General features: G+C 34.8%; 1 long non-coding RNA gene across 1 annotated transcript in view; it reads right to left on the bottom strand.

Moving 5' to 3' along the window:
* Positions 1 to 5435: 5435 nt before the first annotated feature.
* The window catches only part of LOC149918224 (uncharacterized), a 30961-nt gene continuing 15095 nt past the window's right edge, over positions 5436 to 21301 (bottom strand). The window contains exons 2-4 of the long non-coding RNA XR_016466450.1: positions 20002 to 20127; positions 10511 to 10644; positions 5436 to 5817 (exon numbers count right to left, since the gene is read on the bottom strand). This is a non-coding gene — a long non-coding RNA (uncharacterized LOC149918224). The remainder of the gene's footprint in view (positions 5818 to 10510; positions 10645 to 20001; positions 20128 to 21301) is intronic.

The following is a 21301-nucleotide window of genomic DNA, read 5'->3' as shown; positions in this document are numbered from 1 at the left end:
TCCTGTGTACAGCGAATGCATCTGGCGCCCACATACTAAGCATATTAACTGTTGGCTTTTCTGCAGCCTTTCTTTGTCTGCCCATAGTATTCTAGATATGTGAGAAATCTTTTCCAATAGAAGGTATATTTCCTTCAAAGGTCAGAGAAATCCAAAATAAAATTCTCTCACAAAAGTAAACAATTAAATAAAACTAAAAATAATAATAATTCAACAAATTAAACTATGATTTACTTTCATAGGTTTGTGTGTTGTCCAGTGAATTTCCATAGCCTTGCATGAGGGTGAATGTTGTATCATTATTTCCAAGCTATTTACAGTACAAATAATATGGTGTTTGACAGATTGAAGAAACTGTTTTAAGAAACCAAATCATATATGCTTTTGCACACATACATGTATATGTACACGAAGCAAACGTATACTTTTTTCCCAAAACATATCCCCAAATGTTAATCCTATCTTTCTCACACAACTGAAAAACAAAGCATGTTTTATATAAGCATGCTGTTTAATGTACATTTATGTGTTTTGTGTATTGAAAGTACAGTTTTGTGTGGACATTGGTCAATGATATGAAATGCCTGTTCTCTAATGGTGAGCCTTGGAGCATACAAATTAACTACTGCTTCTGCTGTTAGATAACAAATTACCATAGCTAAATATACTCAGCTTCCCAGTTATAAGTACCACATCTACCTAAATAAGAGTATATACTCATGAATTTATTCTGAGTAATGAGTCATTTGGCACTTGTCAAAGCTTCGTAATAATTCAGAAATCAATCAGAAAAGGACTAAATCACATATATATTCATGGTAGCTACAAGCCAGAAGTCATGCACAAACTATGAATAGACGTTCATTGAATCACTCAATAAGTTCAAGAGAAAAAAAAAAAGATTCTGACACCAATACTGATTGCACTCCTTAGTACCAGAGGTTTCAAAGTTGTAAAAGAATGTAACAACTACAGAATAACCCAAACTGAAGACAGGCTCCACTCAAACATGCATGACTCAATCAGAAGCTCAGACTAGTAAATCTAATGTGAGCATCCAAATGCTTTCTAGAAACCAGTGATTTTGTTCTTACTGTCTGGGAGATGGGCAGGAGATGTCACAGGGTCCACTGTGTTAGATCATTCATTTCAGGATATATGAAAATGATATCTGCTTTCAAAGTGAAAAATAAAGGTCAAGATTCCACATTTATGCTAGAGTGGATGATAGCATGTTGAAGAAAAGTTTGTGTTTATTCAGTGTGATGGGATCTATACTGGTGAAGAGCAGACTCATAACTCCCATTTTTTGAAAAATACTTTCGAAAATGTATTAGAAATATGCCAAAACATACAGTTAATGCTCAGAAATTTCTTAAAAACCTTGAATTCTAGATGTTGAATTGAAAAAATGCTTTAGGGAACATATATAATTTCACAATAACATAGTATTTGCTCTATTTAGTTTATAAACTCAGTTTAATTATGTTGCTTTTCGGTGATAATTCAGAATAGAATACAATATATTTGCATTTACACTAAATGGAACAGAAATTTGTTTATCTTAATGTATTGTTTTTTTCAGTTCTAAATTTTGTGAGACTGTGATACTTGGAATACTCATAAAAAGGTTCTCCGTATATGATAATCATCTCCAAGAGATGATAATTCCAAATCTCTCCAAAGTGAAGGAGCCTTTTGGAAAACAGAATAAACTCCTCCTCCACTTCCTTCCCCTTCTTTTTAGTTGTCAGTTATTTAAAACTGGATTTCTTCCAAGAGTGAGAGTAGTGGATGCATTACGCTAAACTTAGTGGCAGCATACATTTCATCTTTCTTTTCCCTATAGCTTTTGCTTACATTTGAGGAAGAGCAAGAAGCTTAATTAAGTATGTATTGAGACTCTCTCTACAGTGTCAGCCCAGGATGATGACAAATGCGAGTGGCTTGCCAGAAGTATGGCTACTCCTTTCATCTCTCTGTTTTTCAGCTGCCAAGAGAAAGTCCCTCAATCTAATGTTTATAGAGACTGTGCTCAGTGTACATGGACATTTTACATTTGAAAGGATTAAAATGGTAATGGATGATGAAAATCTGTACTGAAACAGTATTATCACAAAATAATACCAGATAAATTATGTTGTTCTGCTCTAAAAATGGAAAGTTATACACATAGGCAATTCAGATAGAACAGATCTTTCCTTGAATATGAGGAAAGTCCTCACAAAAAGTTGTATTGTAATACAAAGAAAAGTTATCTTACACCATCTCAAAAGGCAATGTCTTCTCTACATTTGTGAATTTGGGGATTTGGGTTTGTTCTGAGCTTTTTTTTTTTTTTTTTTTTTTTTTCCAGGCAATTAATTTCATATTTATAGGATCTTTAACAGTCTAGATAATATGTATGTCACTCACTCCTCACTCCTTCCATTTTTGACCAAAGTTAAAATATTAACTAAGCTTGTTCCTACATCTCCAATTAAATTGTAATTTCTCTGGCACAGTTATTCTACACAGTACTTCATGTCTATATCAAATACATAGATGACTTGCTTATCTATATCAACAAGATACAGGATCAACAGATCCAGACAGCCATTTCCACTATCATGTATAGCAGTTTGTATGAATACTAAGACTTTACCTTGAACAGTTTACAGTTCAATACCTTCCACTTTAAACTCAACCACACAAGTAGACCATGAGACACATGAATCAATAAGGCACAGTTACAGCATATTTGCACATAGGGAATAATTGTGTCATTCACATATGTGTATTTAAAGTATGTGTAATGCCTACCAAGGAAATTCCTAATAACAAACCAAGTGTAGTAATTGTACAGGGTCAAACTATAGGATAAAAAGATATTTCAAAGAAAACAGTAATAACTGTGTATTATGTGTTTTATATTAGCTGCAGCATCTGTTCATAGATATACTTATTTCACTTACTGCATTTGGATCTGTTGCTCTGATACAGTTTGTTCCTCTGATATAGGATTGTTTAACGCAGTTGTTGTCATAAAACATTCATGTATTTTCTCTTATTAATGATGAAATGAAGATAAGATTGTCCCTGTCCCCTGTCCTAAAAGGTTTGCATGCCCCTTAGCACTGGAAGATATGAAGTCAAAGGGAATAACTTTTCATGATCAAATACCCAGATATTAAGACACACTGGAACAGCTGCCCAGGGGGGTTGTGGAGTCTCCTTCTCTGGAGATATTCAAGACCCACCTGGACACCTACTTGTGCGACCTGATGTAGGGAACCTGCTTTGGCAGGGAGGTTGGACTCGATGATATTTGGAGGTCCCTTCTAACCCCTACAATTCTGTGATTCTGTGAATTTGAGGATATAGGTCTAAGTGATTTTTTCTATATGAATTTTTACTTGTACTAAAAAATTTAATCTTAAATAAATTAAAAATATAGTCCCTGCTGACTTGTAAGTTTACTTACATGTTTATAAGCACATACACAGAACTGTGTTTGGGAAGTTAAGGAGGAAAATACCTAACTCAGGTTTATATCATCAGTATCTGCTGATGAGCAACTAAAGGCTGACTTGGCACTACCATTTGGGAACTTGGCCTATGTATTCATTTATCCTTATAGTAAAGCAAATGGAACAGACACTTTTAATGCACAAACTCTGTAAGAAATATTCATGTTATTGAATAAACAAGTATAAAAAGATGTCAGCAACCAAGCATGATTAAACCACCTTTTTGTATAGATTTAATATTACATATATATACACATAATTATTGATGTATGTGTATCTGTATATATAAGTATAAACCTGTATATATTTACATATCATAGAATCATAGAATACCCCAAGTTCAAATTCAGTATTCAATTTAAATGCTATTTCAAAAATATATCTTATAAACCTCATTCTGAAATAATAGGAGAAAAAAACCTTCAGGTTGTTCAGTGAATATAATGACATTACAGTACTTTGTCTTTCCTTTCTCCTTTAGAACAGAACATACTACCATAGCATAAGTCATTTGGAAGGAACCTTTAAAGATCATCTAACTGCTCGAACATTTCAGTGATAAGCAAAATTTGACAATGTCCAAAGGTCTCTTGAAGAGGCATGAGGCATCAATCACCTCTTCAGGAAGCCTGTTCAGTTTTTGACTACACTCAGGGTACAGAAATTATTCCTAATGTTCATTCTGAATCCCCTCTTTGGTTGATCCATCTTTCTGCCATTCCCATCCTGCCATCAATTCCCAGGAGCTAAGCCTGGCACCTCCATCAGCTTTCCTCAGGGGGTTGCAGGGAACAATGAGGTTACCCCTCAGCATCCTTTTTTCTGGACTGGACAACCAAAGTGTGTTCAGTCTCTCCTCACAGGACAGTTTCCCTTTCTGCTGCCAGGGCATGCTACTAGCTCATGCAGAACCTGTTGTCAGCCAGCAACTCGAGGTCCGTTTCCGTTGAGCTGCTCTATAGCCACTTGTCTTCACCTGAAACTGTGTTCAGCATTACTCTATCCCAGGGACAGAATTTGGCATTTTCCTTTGTTGAACATCATGCTCCTGATGATTACTCAAACCTTCAATGTATTTAGTCCCCTCTGCAAGACATCTTCTGGGCATATTCCCCAGGAATCTTCTCTATAACATTTTCAGGTATTGAGGTTGGAGTAGCAGGTCTGTAGTTTCCTGATGCTCCTTTTGTAATTGTGTATAACACTGGGATCCACCAATAACATTTGTTAATTGCAGCACTTCCTACTCCTTCTCTCAAATGAGGTATGAACAGACTCTTTCTAATAGATGAATCATTCTTTCTGCACTCATGTCTGAGAAGAAATCTAAATAACCATCATAAAATAAATGCTTCATTTTTTAGATGATTTTTTAGTCAAGAACTAACAAGAACAGATCTATCTACTGATATGAATAAAATTCATGTACATCTACCAAATAAATCACTGCAGGCAAAAACTGAGCTGTTTCATTAGTTTCCATTTAGCTATTTAAGAGTGTGCAGGAGTGTTTTCACACTAAGATGTTTATTCTGTAACCCTATATTATTAATGTTGCATGTATTATTTAACATCACTTCTACACACACACAAGAATTAAATATGAATATTCATTTCCTCCATTTGGTATGTACACATATCCTCAAAATACCAAAGAAATTACTCTTATACTGTACATTCCTTTGTTTAAAAATCTTATATGCCACACAGTTAATCTTCACAACTGTTCTGATCAGTGTTATGGTACATTATATCTATACAATGTCACTGTTTTAATATAAATTAAATATACTATTAATATAGAACTATGAGAGTTTGTTTTTTTCTGTAGATAAGTTCTCCTTCAGCCCACTATTTTTTGTTGTTGTTGTTGTTTTGTACATTTCTTGTTTATAAAATACATCTTAGCATTTTTCTTCATATTGTGGATATTGAAGTTGGCACTGTCAGAAGGTAAGTCAATCTTCATCACTCTTTCCACAGCATCCTGAATCTAAGCCCCTGGAAAGTACTGATCTTCTCTAGATGACAGGTCAGATTGAGTCCCTCCATTCTCCTACCCCACTCCTACACAAAAAGGCAGTTGCCCATTACTCTCAGTCAATATTTCCTTCTGGTGCTTCTGCTTGGCTCAGGATCAGTTGGCTCAAATGCTGTCCTCCTTTCCTTCTCAAGTGGAGCATAAGCCACCTTCTTGGTGCCAGGACACAGCAGAATCATCCTTTTCCTTCTCCAGATTATCCACTTGCTGTTCTACTAGGGACAGATTTGCCTTTCAGGATTGGTAGCTCAGCTCTCAGAAGAAATGCTGTTTTGGGTATCAGATGCATAACCTTCTGTTATGCATAGGTCTCCTCAAATATTTTGCATACAAATAGCAGTGTGGCTTGTCATTATTGGCTGTTGAGTCACTGTACATATCTAACTTACTTTAGGTATTATGGCAATAAACCTTATTGTTCTCATATTCTCACTGCTCTATCGATTAATGTGTGCTAGTACCACTGAGAGTAAAAAGACAACAGGCCCATTTTTAAACTCTCCCTTTTTATAGGTAGGTTCATTTACACAATGAGAACTAAAAAACTCCAAAGAAAGTTTCAGTTCACAAAATTAAATTAACAGCTATTGAAAAATTGAATTCTTTCAGATTTTCATGATCAGTTATGCCCCTACCTGTAAGACTACAGAAAAAAACAACAACAACAACAAAAAACCAACAAAAAAAAAAAAAAAAACAAAACAAAACCACTGAGCTTATCTATTTTCAGACTTCTTATTTTAACAAAAGTATGCTGAACTACTTATTGGCAAATACTTCCTATATTTATGCATTTGTGCTGAACTATACGCAACTAAGAATTCTAGTTTTTCACTGGATCTTAACTGAGTCATGTCTCCCCACTATACTAAATACTTTCCAAACAGAATAGATGAGTTCTCTACTTTCCATTAAAAAGTCGTTGTATTTTTACCAAATGGAATATGAATGAAGAAACAAAGCAATAATTCCAACATCAACGAAATTATTATTCCAGTTCTCTTGACATCTTCTTTGCTGATCTTTTAGCCCAGTGTGTCTTTCCATTCTAAATAGACAAATTCTCAAGGGCATACTTGTGTTCAAGTTTCAAGAAGAATAAGGATCACATGTATCAATGCACTGTATATGGAAATATTTCTTGTCACACAAAATGGATTTTTTCACTGTTTGACTGTCAACCCCTTCCTGATCAAACCAGACAACACTAGCTTCTGCTGCTTTTCCAGACTCTTGGCAGTCTCTCCTCACATCTGCACATCTTGCATTTACAAGTACACAGATTCCAAATCTGTCAGTGGATGGAAATAATTTTGAAATCCAAAGTGAATACAAATGGATTCCCTGTAAAAGGCTTTTATTTCTGTGTCAAGTGGTAGAGTTGCTAGTACAGAAGCTTCCATTTTATACTGTCCAATTTCCAACAGTATCACAAAGGCTGGAAATGTCCCAACAGCAAATGGATTGAGGATTTTTTTAATTGCCATGTGCATAAAATAAGTTCAAAACATTTTTTTTTTTTCTTTTAGGATATTTTGTAATATAAAAATAAACTTAAGGGGAGAAGAATCTCCTGATTTTTCATTCCCCTTTTTCAAAAGATACTTTCAATCAACAACAAAAAATAGTTCTAGTGTATTTATAGTACACTGTCATATGGGAGTGCTTACAGTAGCTATGGATTACAGTATACAGTATTGGCAATGTAATACAATCCATTTATTCCTTATTATATCTCACCCTTCCAAAAAAAGTTACAGTGTTAAAGTTCAAGATTAGCTTGCTTTGGAACACATTAGTCTGAACTGGTTGTTTATTCTGGATGCCGCCTAACTGTGATCTCATATTTGTGATGTGAGATTGACATCTTGACAACTGAGCAGAATTTCACAACATTTCCACCACAATTGGGCTTTTAAAGTAAAAACAGATTGTCTTTAGAATAAGTTTATTTTGGGCAGAATGTAAGAGTTTCCAAGTTTCTCCATGAGGCATAATGAAAATTGTCAGACTTTTAACTGCTACCTTAAAAAAACATTACAAGAATAGAAAAATGAAACTCAAAATAAAAAGAGCAGAGAAATATTTTCTGGTTTTTACCAACACCATAAAGACTTTTTTTTTTTTTTTTTTTCCTGCAGAATTTTGACCAAAAGCAGTCTAAGAAAGGGAAAATCATTACTGCTGGGCCTTTGTAGTGCAGCCCTATGAACAGCTGAATGCATGAGTAGAGGTCTACTAAGTCTGTGCCTGGCCCAAAGCAGCTGCCCAGAGAGTCAGATGCAATGAAGCCTTTTAAGCAATCAGCAAGCAAACCACAGATCTGGCAGTATATTGACTCTGACCCCAGTGAAAAATCTCAGCCTGAAATGAAATGTTAAACCATTATGTCCCTTAAGTATGCAAATCCCTTGGAACATTATCATAGTTATGTCAGCAACACATCCCAGATAAAGACAGCTTTTCTAGCATTATGTATTTTTCTACAGGAAGAATAAGTGCATTCATTAACGAGAAGGTATTACAAGACTGTGAGAAAAACAGTGTAAACAAAACTAAACTGGCTTTTTCTTAAAGCCTTCAGAGAGACGAGCGTCAGCCAAACCCTCACCCAAGGCCGAACTACTTGATGCTGCCTGCATAAAAAAAGGCTACTTGACCTACTTTTGTCTTCTGGATGAAAAATAGACATCTATGTTTGTTGAGGATTGTAGTACTTCCAAAATAGTAGGAACCAAGTGACTTATTTCTTCTTAAAATAGCTATGCTAAATCTGTTCTGGATGACAAAGATCAAATTACAGTACTGTCCAAAAGAATAATGAATTGATGTGATCCATTGATCACTGATTAGGAAAAGCCACAAGTTACTTAGGCACCATATGGCATAAGGTAAGTTTGAACAAGAAAACAGTTGTTCAGGACACATTTATCTGTAAATATAAGAACATATTTATAAGACCCTATGGAAACTGCATGTTTTGTGTTTAATGTCACTTTCTCTTTTCAGTTTTGATGTGTTGTGCTGAGTTGCAGTGAGTGTTAGGATTCTGCCATGCACATGGGAGGTAGCCTCAAGAAAGTGTTCAGTTATAAAATATTTTATTTATGACTTGGTTTCTCTTGCTATTCTTAACTGTCCTCCACATTCCTTATAAAGCAACACATCCAACCTGTGGCCACCTAGCCTCACATGTTCTGGAATAGTATGTCCTCTGGCCACTCCCTGCCCCAAGCTATAATGGCAATGGCTCTTTCCCTGCTGCACAGTTTGGCCTGGCCATGTGTGCACACCCATCATTCAGCAACAACCAAACATCACTGTGCTATTAAAAATGTCTCAGTTGAAACCAGGACAAGTAGGAAGGCACATGCATTCAGTTCTGCCATATGCATTCAGTCAAATTGAACTCCATGTATATTATATGTTGCAATGAACTTGTGCTACTTGGTGACTAATGTGCAGTGATTATTGATAAGAATGTTTCAACTTACCTAATATCACCTCAAAAGAAAATGGAACCCAAAAAAAGAGAAAAATCATGGATGAAGGAGGAGTATTCAACAAAAAAATGAATGGATGAGTACTTTTTTGTAGAGACAAATGATATGACATGGTACTTAGTATGTAAGGAAAATGTGTCAGTTTTCAAAAATACAATTTGAAAAGACATCACGTGCAAAAACATATTGCCAAATTCAATATATATCAAGGAATACTTTGTAAAAACAAAATAGAAGAAATGAAGAAAATCTATCATTAAAAAAAAAAAATTAAGTTACAACTCAAATGGACTCTATTATAAAAGCTAATTATGTGGTAAAAAATCTGATTGTAAAAAAAAAAAATCAAAACCATTTACTGAAAGTGAGCTTATTAAACTCATATGGAAAGCATGTGCTGATAAAAAAGATATATATATATATATTTAATTAGTATGTATCACTAGACTGTAACCAATCAAATTGAATAAACAGGAAAATCCATCAAAGGAAATATGGAAAGTAAAGCTGCTAATTTCAAACAGAATGCTTTGGCAACAGATAAATTACTAATGCTAAAGATATGGCTATGTTTGCCATTTTTAATAGATAACAAATATGATGTGTCTCAAGAAATTGCTTTTTTGGTGCTGCTAAAAGACACAACTAAATCTCTTTATTTTTACAAAGTAGTAAAAACTACATTAAATCAGTTTTCTTTAACTTTTGTCAGCTTATCAAGTATAGCTACGATGATGTCCAAAGTGATGTTTGGTAAAAAAAAAAAGTGGGATTTATAAATTAATAGAATGTAATCCAATTGCCACTAGCAACTCATGTTTGATGAAATACTACTACATTATACAACAAAATTAAAAACAGATAATGTACAAATCATCATCAAAGCTATGAACTCCAACAGATTGAATTACTGCCAATTCCAGAAGTTCCTGAAAAGTATGGAAGCTGATTTACTTTTCAGATGAAAGGTGGCTAGTTCAGGGTAAAATATGAAAAAGATGTTATGATTTGCAAAATGAAATCAAGTCAATTGTGGAATCAAAAAGAAAATTTGTGCCAGAACTTGAAGATTAAAAAGGCTCACAGATTTAAAATTTGTGGTAGATTAGACCACTCATTTAAATGAGTTAAACGTGTGTCTTTGAGGTGAAAATCAACATATCTATGCTATGTTTCAAACAGTAGCAGCATTCAAAATGAAACAATTTATGGGAAGCTTAAGTTATGGCAAACACGTTATACATTTTGATACACTGGCTAAACACAGTCCTATGAAAGGTAAAAAATATGAAGAGGCAGTCAAAGAGAGGGAGAAAGAAGGAGAAAGATTCCAGGAACAGGAAAAAAAAAAATAAAACTATGGGATGTCATTATTTGGCATGAGTAGGTTAAATGAGATTTAACCTACTTTTTCTGACCCAAAGCCTCCTCACATAGCAAGAGAAGCAAAGACTTACTGTTAGTTTTAATGGTCATTGAGGTTAAACCCCGAAGATTTGCGGTAGATAAGTCACAAAAAGCCTCCGTTAAGTAAAAGTAAATTCTTTCCTCTGATGGTCAATTTGTAGTTCAGGCAAAATTAGTAGGTGATCTGAAAGAAGTTTGGGAATAATGGCGCTGTTACACAAATGCAGATTTCAATCCACTAAAGAGAGCTAAGAGTTTAAGTTTATCAGCATTTGAAGGTAATGGAATGAGTTTAATAATTAACGTATTGCAATCTCTGGATTTGAGTATATTCTTTTACTTCCAATATGGACAGAGAATATGATTGTTCTGGAAATTCAAGGTTTTATCTAGCTCTTAAAGTCATACTGTATTGTGTCTCCTAACTTTAGAAGTATAATAAGGAAAAAAAAGTGTATCAAAAAAGCACATTTGAGCTATCTGCAGCAATAATACAAGGTGTCTGTATATACTGATACAGCCTTCAGTGAATAAGAATAACTTCTGATTCAGAGCTGGAGAGAATTTCTCTTCGTTGTTCGTTTCAGGGGATTCTTGTATGTAAAAATAAATCTTTAATTGCTACAAGTTTTAACTGCAAGATTCTCTCAGTTCAGAAGACAAAAGAGAGGTTAGAGTGGAAATGTGAGCTCAGGTCCTTCAACTTTATATTTTTAATCCTAAATAGGATCCCATTTTTTTTGTTTGTTTGTTTTATTTAGGACTATTTTTTCCCTCAGAGATTTTTGCTCCACAACAACATGTATTGTAAAATGGTAATATAGGTACTTCTTGCCAAGGGATCTGGCACATAATATCGCAATTAAAAACTGCAACAAAACCATAAAGCAATAAAAATGTCATGTAAGCTTCTATAAACTAAACTAACAAGCAGTAAAACAAATAGAGTTAAAGTGTAAGGAAGGTGTTTTGCTGCCAATAGATGTATTTTACAAAAAGTATATATAGCCATTTGCACGTCCATATTGTTAAACTAGTGAATGTTCTTTAAAGGGCAGCATTGCTATTTAAATCAGTGTTTGAGAGCAGTACATATATCAGAAGGATTTTTGAAGTACAGGTAAGTAATGCAGCTGCCCTTCAGAAATAAATTCCCAGATTTATTCCCATATAAATGTGATGATTCTGTTAAAAGATTATCTGATTCTTTTGCTTAACATGTCAGAAAGCCACTGTAACAGAGAATTGAGTTAGGATTACATAAACAAATACCTTAGAAATCTCATTTAAAGAAGAAAACAAGCACAAAGAAAAAGCACACTTGAATGATCCCTTAAGTCTTAAAAAAGAAGAGTTCTGCCTTTTGGAGTCTTTGTACCAATGGTAATGCTCCTGCTTCTGTTTCTCCTTTCTCTTTGGCTTACAAAAGAAGCAGATGTAGTCTCCCTTTTTTGCCTACATTTCATGGTGAGCATAAACTGAAGCCAATGTCAGGATTTAGAAATTCTTGTCACCAGCTTGAGTGTGGCAATGGTCTGGGCTGAGCTGGCAGAGTCCTCCAGCTCAAATCCACTCCCTGATATACTTCCAATTCTCCTGCCACAAGCAGACTGTTGGCACCAGCAACACAGTAACCGTGTACTATAAATTGACACATTTGGCTGAGAATAGACCACTGTGCACAAAAAAGAAGGCAAGGGACATCAAATTTATTTTTTGTTACTGATTAATGCTGCTCTTTCAGCTTAGACGAAGACTAATGTAGCTGCATAGGTCATTACTTTGCAATGGAGTAGAAATAGCGTGCAATTTCTTCCTCAGTTCTTCCTCTTAGATTTATTCCTATATTAAAGAACAATGGCTGGTTAAAAATATACAAATAATGCCTAAGATTCAAACTACTGTATTAATAGCGCTTCAATTACTTTTTGTTTTCTTAAAGGTAACATCTAACAAATGTCAGAAATGAAAGAAATAGAATAAGAACTGAAAATACATAGCACTATGTGAAAAACATGGAGAAAAACACACTGGAGAATATCTATGTGTTTGAGGACATTTGCTTTTTCAGGTTTACATTTCTATAGGCTGTTGTACACTGAAAAGTCAAAATAATACTTCTATTTATACAGGCAGTCTTCTGACGTTAACTCATTATTAGTGATTTTAACTTTTTAATATTATAGGTGCTCTTTCACTTAAATCATTTATCTCTTTTGAGCAGAAAGGACTTCTAAGCGGATTTAATTGCCCAAATTTATTGGATAGATGCCCAGTTCTTCAACAAATGAACTGAGTGCTGCTTCTGCTGCTCTCTGTGAGAGCCCCATGCAGTTTGTGTTGCCTTCAGAAGCACAAACCATCCTTCTAAGGTAGGAACTATTCTGGAGTAAGAAAAGGTGTTAATTTTAGCTACTGAAAATTTCTGCAAGTAAACTTGTGGAACTGCCATCTAGTATCAAGCAGAATCAGTTTTGCATTTACTGTAAATGGTGAAAACGCACAGAAACCACATACTTTGCCAGAAACTCAAAATACACCTGGACAAGGACTGTAAATAGCCAGCTCTTCTCAACACTCAAGTTTTTGTCAAGTTTTGGCACTCTCTAACACTGAAAAAAACAATCTCCACATTAGCAGAGATGTTTCCTGTTCTCTGCCAGCTTATGCAAGAGCAAATTTTTTCATCACCATCCTGTTAAAGGAAAAATGGCCTCACTCCAAGCAACACAATACTGTGCTATGGGTTTGTTCTGTGACTCTGCAAGTCTATTTGCTCATGTGTTCACAAACATACTTCCAATGCCTGAGACTCATGAACATCTACAGCCAACCAGTTGAGACAAGCTCATCTCATTATACCAATAGCAGCTGACATTTAATAAACAAAATGATCACAAGAGTAATCTTATATCCTCAATAATTCAGCCACTAGAGCACCTTCAGTTGCTAATTGCAGCTGACTGCCTTTCTCAAGTAGTTTCACAAAGATGCTGAGGAAAAGAGGTAAGAGTCTGGCATCTGAGAGGTGTTGATGACAAGGAGTAAAAAATATTTTCTGTTTTTTAAAAGATAATTCTTCAGCAATTTGGCAGATATCACTCAAGTATGAAACCAAAAGAAGTACTGAAAGATAGCCTTGGTTTCAGTTATCCTCAAAAGTGCAGGTACAATTTTTTAACACAATCTAGAAATGGTAAGAATAACAAGTTACACTCTGGCACAGTAGTATGAACATGAACTCGTGCCAGCTGTTGTTATTTCTGTATACATGCTCCTGTCTGGTGGTGAACAATAAATGCTCTCAGGTAACAACACAGTCGGAATTCTCATATATATCATACAGGTTAAGTTCACAGTGAAGCTTGTCTTTAAGAGGCTCTGTTAAGAGCTACTTCCTCAGGTCCTGTTGCTGTAATCACAGAGGGGAGATCATAGCTTCCCCTTTGCTCTCCTTGAGAGGAGCTGTAAGCTGCCACAAGGCCTCCCCTCAGCATCCTCTTCTCTGGACTTCATCCTCTTTCCATACTTCTTGTCCTCTAGACCCTTCACTACATTCATAGCCCACCTTCAGATGCTCTCTAATACTTCTAGATTCTTCTTAGATTGTGTCGCCCAGAATCATACATGGTGCTTGAGGTGAGGCTGTACAGCAAGAGCAGAACAAGACAACCCTTCCCCTCACCCAGCTGGAAGTGCTGTGCTTGATGCACCCCAGGGTACATTTGGCCCTTTTGGCTGCCAGAACACACCAATGACTCATATTCATCTTGCCATCAACCAACACACCCGAATTTCTTTCCAAAGACCTATAGGCCAGAGTTTCATTCCCCATTTAATTTTGGACAATATTTGATAAGTGCTGAAATCCTTTCTGTAAAAGGACACAGCTTCTAGTTTACAGAGACTAACCCATAGCTCAAGCCTTTCAGCTTAAAAGGAATTTCAGGGAGTATCACAGGAAACAACACTATATATTTGAACTGCCCTCTGTTCAGCACTAACTTAAGTTTAGCATCATCTATTATAGCCATTCTTATATTCTTCTTGAATGATGAATGACAGGCAGAGCAAGTAGTAGGAGATGAGAAAAAATTGTTCAGAAGAATAAAACAGAGAGCAATAAGTGTGAATAGAATGAGAAAGGAAAGTGACAAGGAAAAGTGTTAGTGAGTTGGATATCAAGGGGAAAAAACATAAGTATGAATAGATAATTCACTGTACACTTGAAGGAAAAATAGTTAATAGTAAGGAGTCAGATTTCACTGTAGGAATATAAGGAAGAAGTATTATCAGATAGGAAAACTGAAAAAGATTACAGGAAGTTAGGGGATGCAAAAGAAGAAGGTAACAATACCTAGTACTTGAAATTGTACTCCTGCTCTGATATTATGAGCATTCTTCATGCAAATGAAAAAAATCATTTCTTTTCTGAAGCCACTAAGATTTAATGAATTTTACTTATAGGATAAAAAAATAAAAATCATAGTGTACAACCAAAAAAAACTTGTTGTACTTTTATTTTCTCACCCAGTGGGATTAATAGCAGACAGCATTTTTTTTTAAATTTATTCCCAGAAGTAGTGTAATTGGGTGAAGTGAAAGCAATTTCCTTCTCCCAGTATTTCAGTTTCTGTCAGGAACTATCAAGATTAAGAATTAGTAAGAGCCAAAGCATGGCGATTAAACATAATCACATTTACTATGCAGGTAATGTAGAAACTGAAGATAGTAGCACACGTAAGACTTTGGTACAGCAAGTGCTGTATACTTTCCTGAAAAACAAGTGTATTTCTTTCCTAAGAGCTTTCACATTGGTACTTTTCAATCTTATAATGTAAATATAATTTGCCTACTCTGTGTTGATCATGTTACCTAAAATACTTGAACACCTTCAGAAGTATTATTTTATGCCTTAACATTGTTAACACTGGTGCATGGGAGTATTTGCAGTCTGATACCACACCATGGTCCTTTGTTAACAAGTTTCCTGAAGTACACTTATTTTCTGTTTGTCCATGGTATTCAACATTTTCAGATTTCTTCAGAGTTTCAGAGTCCCGTCATAGATTTTTTAGAAGATATCTGCAAATAACATCAAATTCCAATTCTTTTTCCTGGACCTAATGTATCTTCCTTGTACTTCACTTATATGATCTTTTCTATTAACAGAGTTATTTGGAAAAAAATAGTAATTATTGTTTAATATAAGGCTGCTCTACAGCCTTATTTTTAGTTTGTGGTGAAACCATTGAAGCTGTTTTAGTGAACAAATTTCCAAAGGTATTTTAAAGTTTCACCATTTACATGAAATTACTATCACATGTCAATGCAACTGTCTCATAATTCTTTAAAATAATACTTAAACAGCAAGTAGCAGATTAAAATGCAGGTATATCATCAGTCTTAGCTGACTATCCAGATAGTTGGTGTTATGTTTCATGTATGTGTCTGTTGATAGGTAACTTAGAGAGGTTGAGATTGGAGGCAGCCTGGGTCGAAGTGATCCTGCCCAGGTGGAGTTTGTGAACTGGAGGAATGCAAGTCTAGCAAAAAGTGGAGTCAGGACCCTGAACTTCAGGAGAGCAAAATTCCAGCTGCTCAAGGAACTGCTGGATGGGAAACCATACTTAAGGGCATGGGCACAGAACTGGCACTCTTTAAGGACACCCTTCTGTGAGCACAAGAGCTCTCCATCCCCAGTAGAAGAAATTGAGCAGAGGAGTTGGGCAACTGGCATGGCTGAGCAAGGACCTGCAGTTTAAGCTGAGAAAAAGAGGGAAATGTACAGGAAGTGGAAGCAGGTTTGTTTAGCCTAGGAAGAATACAGGGGTATTGTTCACATGTGTAGAGATAAGATCATAAAAACCAAGACACAGATGGAGCTGAACTCGGCAAGGATGTGAAAAATAACAAGAAGGGGTTCTACAGGTACATAGGCAGGAGGAGACAGACCTAGGAGAGCGTCCCCCCTCCGATCAATGAGGATGTAATGAAACAGTTTTGACAGTTGCCAATTGCATACTTAAGTAAGCAGTGAGTTAGATGTTCAACAGTCCTACTGTATTTTAGAGAGAACTTTGAAATAAAGTAATTCTTTGTTATTTCTTAGAACACCAAACATCCCCCTCTGATTTTTCAAGAGTACCTTCAGACTCTGAGGAATAGTAGATGTCCTTCAAAACAGATTTATGTCTGTGTATTATTCAGTACCATAAAGCTGGAAAAGAAACAAACAAACAAAAAAAAAAAAATGCAAAAATAAAGTGGAAAAGTTAGTAAAAACTTGAAAGAGAGACACATTTTTCTAATATGACTACAGTATATCTTTGAGAATGTCTGTAATGAAGCTCTCAGATGTTCAGTCTATGATACAGATAATGTTCCTGAGAAAGAATGAAGCGTATATTCAAGCTAAATGCCACATAAGGAATATTATGAGACAGTGCAAATACTAATTGCATCTGGAATCTTGAAGAAAATTACCTAAGAAAATGTGATATAAAAATCAGCGCAGTACTGCAGTAATTTAGTATTTCCTTTTCTATGAAAGTTAGAAAATGAACATCAATCACAGATAATTTGCACAGAAAGATAGTCTGTGAAGCCACTAAGGAAGTTGTCCCATGAAATTCTTTAAATAGTTAACATTTAAATGAGAAAAAAAAAAAGATATAAATGAACATGTTTAAGAGCTGATTGTTACTGCTTCCTGAAATGTAAACTAACAATAATAACCCCACCGTAAACGTAAGACTGAGTCATACGTCTACAGATATGCAAAGTAGAGGCGAAAAATGATTGCAAGGCAATACTTTATCATCAGCTAAAGGATATACTGAGCACATAATTGTAAGACTTTTCTTTTGCACAACTAAATTAATACCAGCTCTAAGATCATATTTCAGGCCTTTATTTTCTACTTTCAAGTCATCTTCACTCTTTAATAGCTTTCAAATTCTTAGCAGGATCCCAAATGGAGGAAGCCAGGTGTGTGCAGGCTTTTCTAAACTACAGACATCTTAACAGATATGTGTCTCTGTTTTGTAAATGTGCCTAACAGAAGCAGGCTTTTAGAATCCAAGAAGCTCTTAAAATTGCTACTGAAAAATGTAGCAATATTTTTCAGATAAATGTGATATTTTACTTTAAGAACGTGCAGCCAAATGTTTTGCTAATTTCATCCTACTAACAGAATCTACAAAACCAAAAAGACAGGTCAGGAATTCCAAATTCGTAAGATCCATATTAATTGTCCTCAGTGTACCCATGGCATTTTTTGGATTCCATAACATGAAGGGAAAATAGTAAATGCTGGGGTAAAGCTGCTATTTTTTACTTACAAATGAAATAGAGAAAGTTTTTATTTTCTGTATTAGAAGTTAACCTTAATTTTTCAGCCAAATGGGGACACTGCTAGAAAGTATAGCAGTAAGTAAATTGTGTATGTAGAATTATGTTCATTCACTTCTGGTTAAATGAACAAATTGAAGTTGAAAGATGTACTTTCTGTACAATACTTTCTGAATAACACTGTATGACAATGTGGTTAAGAGCTCTGCAACTTTACACATTCATAAATTATGTGTGTATTATGCCAAGAAGCTCATGTCTTATTAAGTGATACCTGAAAGAAGCAACAGGAGCAAAAATTAACTTTCAACAGTAGGAACACAGAAGAGCCTTTCTCACACTTACCATTTAGTAAGTTATGATGCAATCAGCAAAGGACTGCCATCCTTCTAGGGCTGACATATTAATCAGCTCTTAAAGCTAGATTAATTCAAAAGGGTAGGACATAATACAGTCTGTCTCACCCTGTTTGTACTCTTTCATATACAATAGGGCTCTGTTGTTTCCAGAAAGCTGTTGCGAAGATTGTTTTCATAACTTATTATGGACTATTTTATTAGTATGGACGCTTCTCTGACTTTTACTCCTGACGAACTTAAAACTACTTACTTTCATTCTCAATGATTCTCACAGTTATCCCATTTCCTCTTATTCCACTTGGAAAGTCTCACTGTTGTTTCTGATTGATTTGAGACTTCAGCCACTCCTAAGATTTTCAAAAACAATTTGTGCTTTCCTATGCTGACCCTCCATGCACAGATAAAATATTTAACTATATTCAAACCTTTACATCCTTTCCTACTGCTAAGTTCCCCAGATATTATATATTTAACAAATTTGACAGCTGTGCACCTTCTATTAACAATATAAACTGTACTTTTATTTTTCCTCTCATACAAGGACCAGTAAATATTGAAGAAACAACAAACTACGCCACAATGCCACAACCACTGTAAAGTACAAATACTCTATTCTGATCAAACCAGGGCCAAGCAGCAAAAGTAGGTGGTTTGAATTTTAACATAAAGGAAACTTCTCAGAATTACTATCTATTGAAGAAAGTTATAAATATCCTGAAACTTTAAATGCCAATTCTATCAGCAGCATTGACACTGAGAAGTACAAAACAATAGACAATTGAATATAAAATATCTCCTGCAGCAGCTAAAATTCAAACTCAGTAGGAATAACTCGTCCCACAAAATTAATGGCAGCTTATGTCATTTGAGTTGTTCTTACACTGTTAAAATAGTAGATTGTGCTCAGAAAAGAAGCATTTATCAAACAATCATTCAATAATGATGGAGGTTTACTTCCAAAAGTAGATCCTGACAGAATAGAGGTACTTGATTTAGAAAGGAATAACAGTACTGGAGATCTTCATTTAGGAAGCATTGTGAGTTGGTAGGTTTACTGAAATTATGCTTTGAACATAATTGCATATGTGTGTGCGCGTGTGTTACTCTGGATTATAGAACGTCTCAATACAGACTAGCATTATCACACATTATATAGCTATGAGAGATTTTAAATTCTTTGCTCAAAAAACTGAGAAATGATACTAGTTGTATTTGTCTCATCTAGCTCTTCTTTTTCCCTCTTTTTTTTTCCACATGGCTCTAAATCCTGTCAGACCTTTATGTCCTTACTTGTCTGTATTACACTTAATTTGAAATAATTGATTTATCTTTATTACAATTGCATACTATGATTGCTCACGTGCTGAGTATTTGCATCTCTATGCTAAAATAGTAGTGTTGTTTTATTACTTATTTTTGTTTTCTTTTTTAATTTTTCTAGTATTTGATTGAAATAAATAAATGGAGTCATGAAACTTGTTTATAGAATGATGCCTTTTTTAGAAATAACATCTCTTGTTTGTGCAAGGCATTGTTAGGGTGTGTAGTGATGGCTATTCAGAAACCTTGAATATTAATTTACAGGTCTGATTCTTTGACACGGTACAGATGTAAGCATAGATTCTTTTTATTTGATGAAGTCTGGAGTTTCTGACATAGCAATTTGACATAGAAACTAATTAAGGATGCAGAAACAAGTTAGAAAATGACTGACAGAACTCTCTAGTTTACAGTACTAATTATAAAATCCCTCCCAGATAAGTACAGTTTTTTGTTTTTTTTTTAAATTCTTAACACAATCATATTTAAATTTGTGTTGAGATACTCACCAGTCACATATATACTTCCCTACATCCTTAAACGCTTGTCTGAATCTGGGTCTGAATGAATCCATGCTGTAGAAAATCCTTTTAGGGGTATAGCATTCAGGCTCCAAAGATCACCTCAAACACCAGCTAAAAAACATTAGAACATTTTTTTTTTTTTCAAAGTCATTTTCCTGGACACAATATTAAGTTGTTTTTGTGTTGGATTTCCTGAAGATTCATTTCAAGCAGATAGTTTACCATTTCCCATATATTGGCATTCCAATATGAAAAAGAGAGAAAATAGAGTTGCTAGGTGACAGCAGCATATTTACTAGAACTCTAGAAGAACTAGGACTACTGCAGAGAACTTTTTATTTCCTCCTTTTGGTTGTGACTGGTGTTTGCAGAAAAGCAAAGTTTGAAAATATAGAAAGTTTCACGGGATATAAAATTTTTAATGGTATTTATTTCAGGGGAATAAAATGGAAAATTGTGCACATTTCAAGATTGTGAGATAGAAGTGCCAAAAAGCTGGCTATACTCCAGAAACACAGCAGTCAGTGATAAGGTGCCTGATGAAAAGGGCAAGTGATTAGCCAACAATTCTGTTTGATCATGAAGCAAGACAGCTAGAGAGACAATTAGATGGAAAGAGAATGAGGTAGTGATGTCAGAGTTACCTATCTGAGAAACGTGTGATGTCAGGAATTGAATCATATGTCCTGTCTCCTTTAGAAAACTAACTCTGGAAAATCATGTTTTCTGCAGAAAGGAAACTTTTTTACTTAGTGGCTCACAGCACAGAAAGCATTTTCAAATACTGCTTGAAACAGAATGAATATGGTTGGCTTTAGGTGTCTCTACTTTTTTTTGTGTTGAAAGACAGAAAGGTTATTAGCAATAGAATTGGTACCTAGTGTAAATATTAATTTGTAAACAGTTCAGGATTATCTGCAATAACATCAAATGACAAGATCAGTAGTCAAACTATTTACCTATTGCTGTGATTAATTAAACAAAAATGCATTATTATTCTTATCAAAGTCAGAGAGTTCATTTTAGCTTTGTGCTGATTCTGACAATGGATCTAGTGTTCCTCCTCAAAGAGGAGGGATAAAATATTAAAATTAAAAGTCTGAGCATTGTTTTGTGTACTGCTAGTCCTGTGCATTTATGGCAATTTCTGAGACTGTATTTGCCTACAAATGTAACAATTATGAAACTGGAAGTAGATACACATTCCTGCTAAGCAAGCATACAGAGGACTAGACAGAAACAATTTACAAAAAAGACAGTTTGCCTGTTTTATTGCTCACAAAAT

This window comes from Phasianus colchicus, chromosome 4 (assembly GCF_987193195.1).
Source record: "Phasianus colchicus chromosome 4, bPhaCol1.hap1.1, whole genome shotgun sequence".
Lineage (NCBI taxonomy): Eukaryota > Metazoa > Chordata > Aves > Galliformes > Phasianidae > Phasianus > Phasianus colchicus.
Note: the sequence above shows the minus strand (reverse complement) of the source record. Positions and strands in the feature narration are given on the sequence as shown.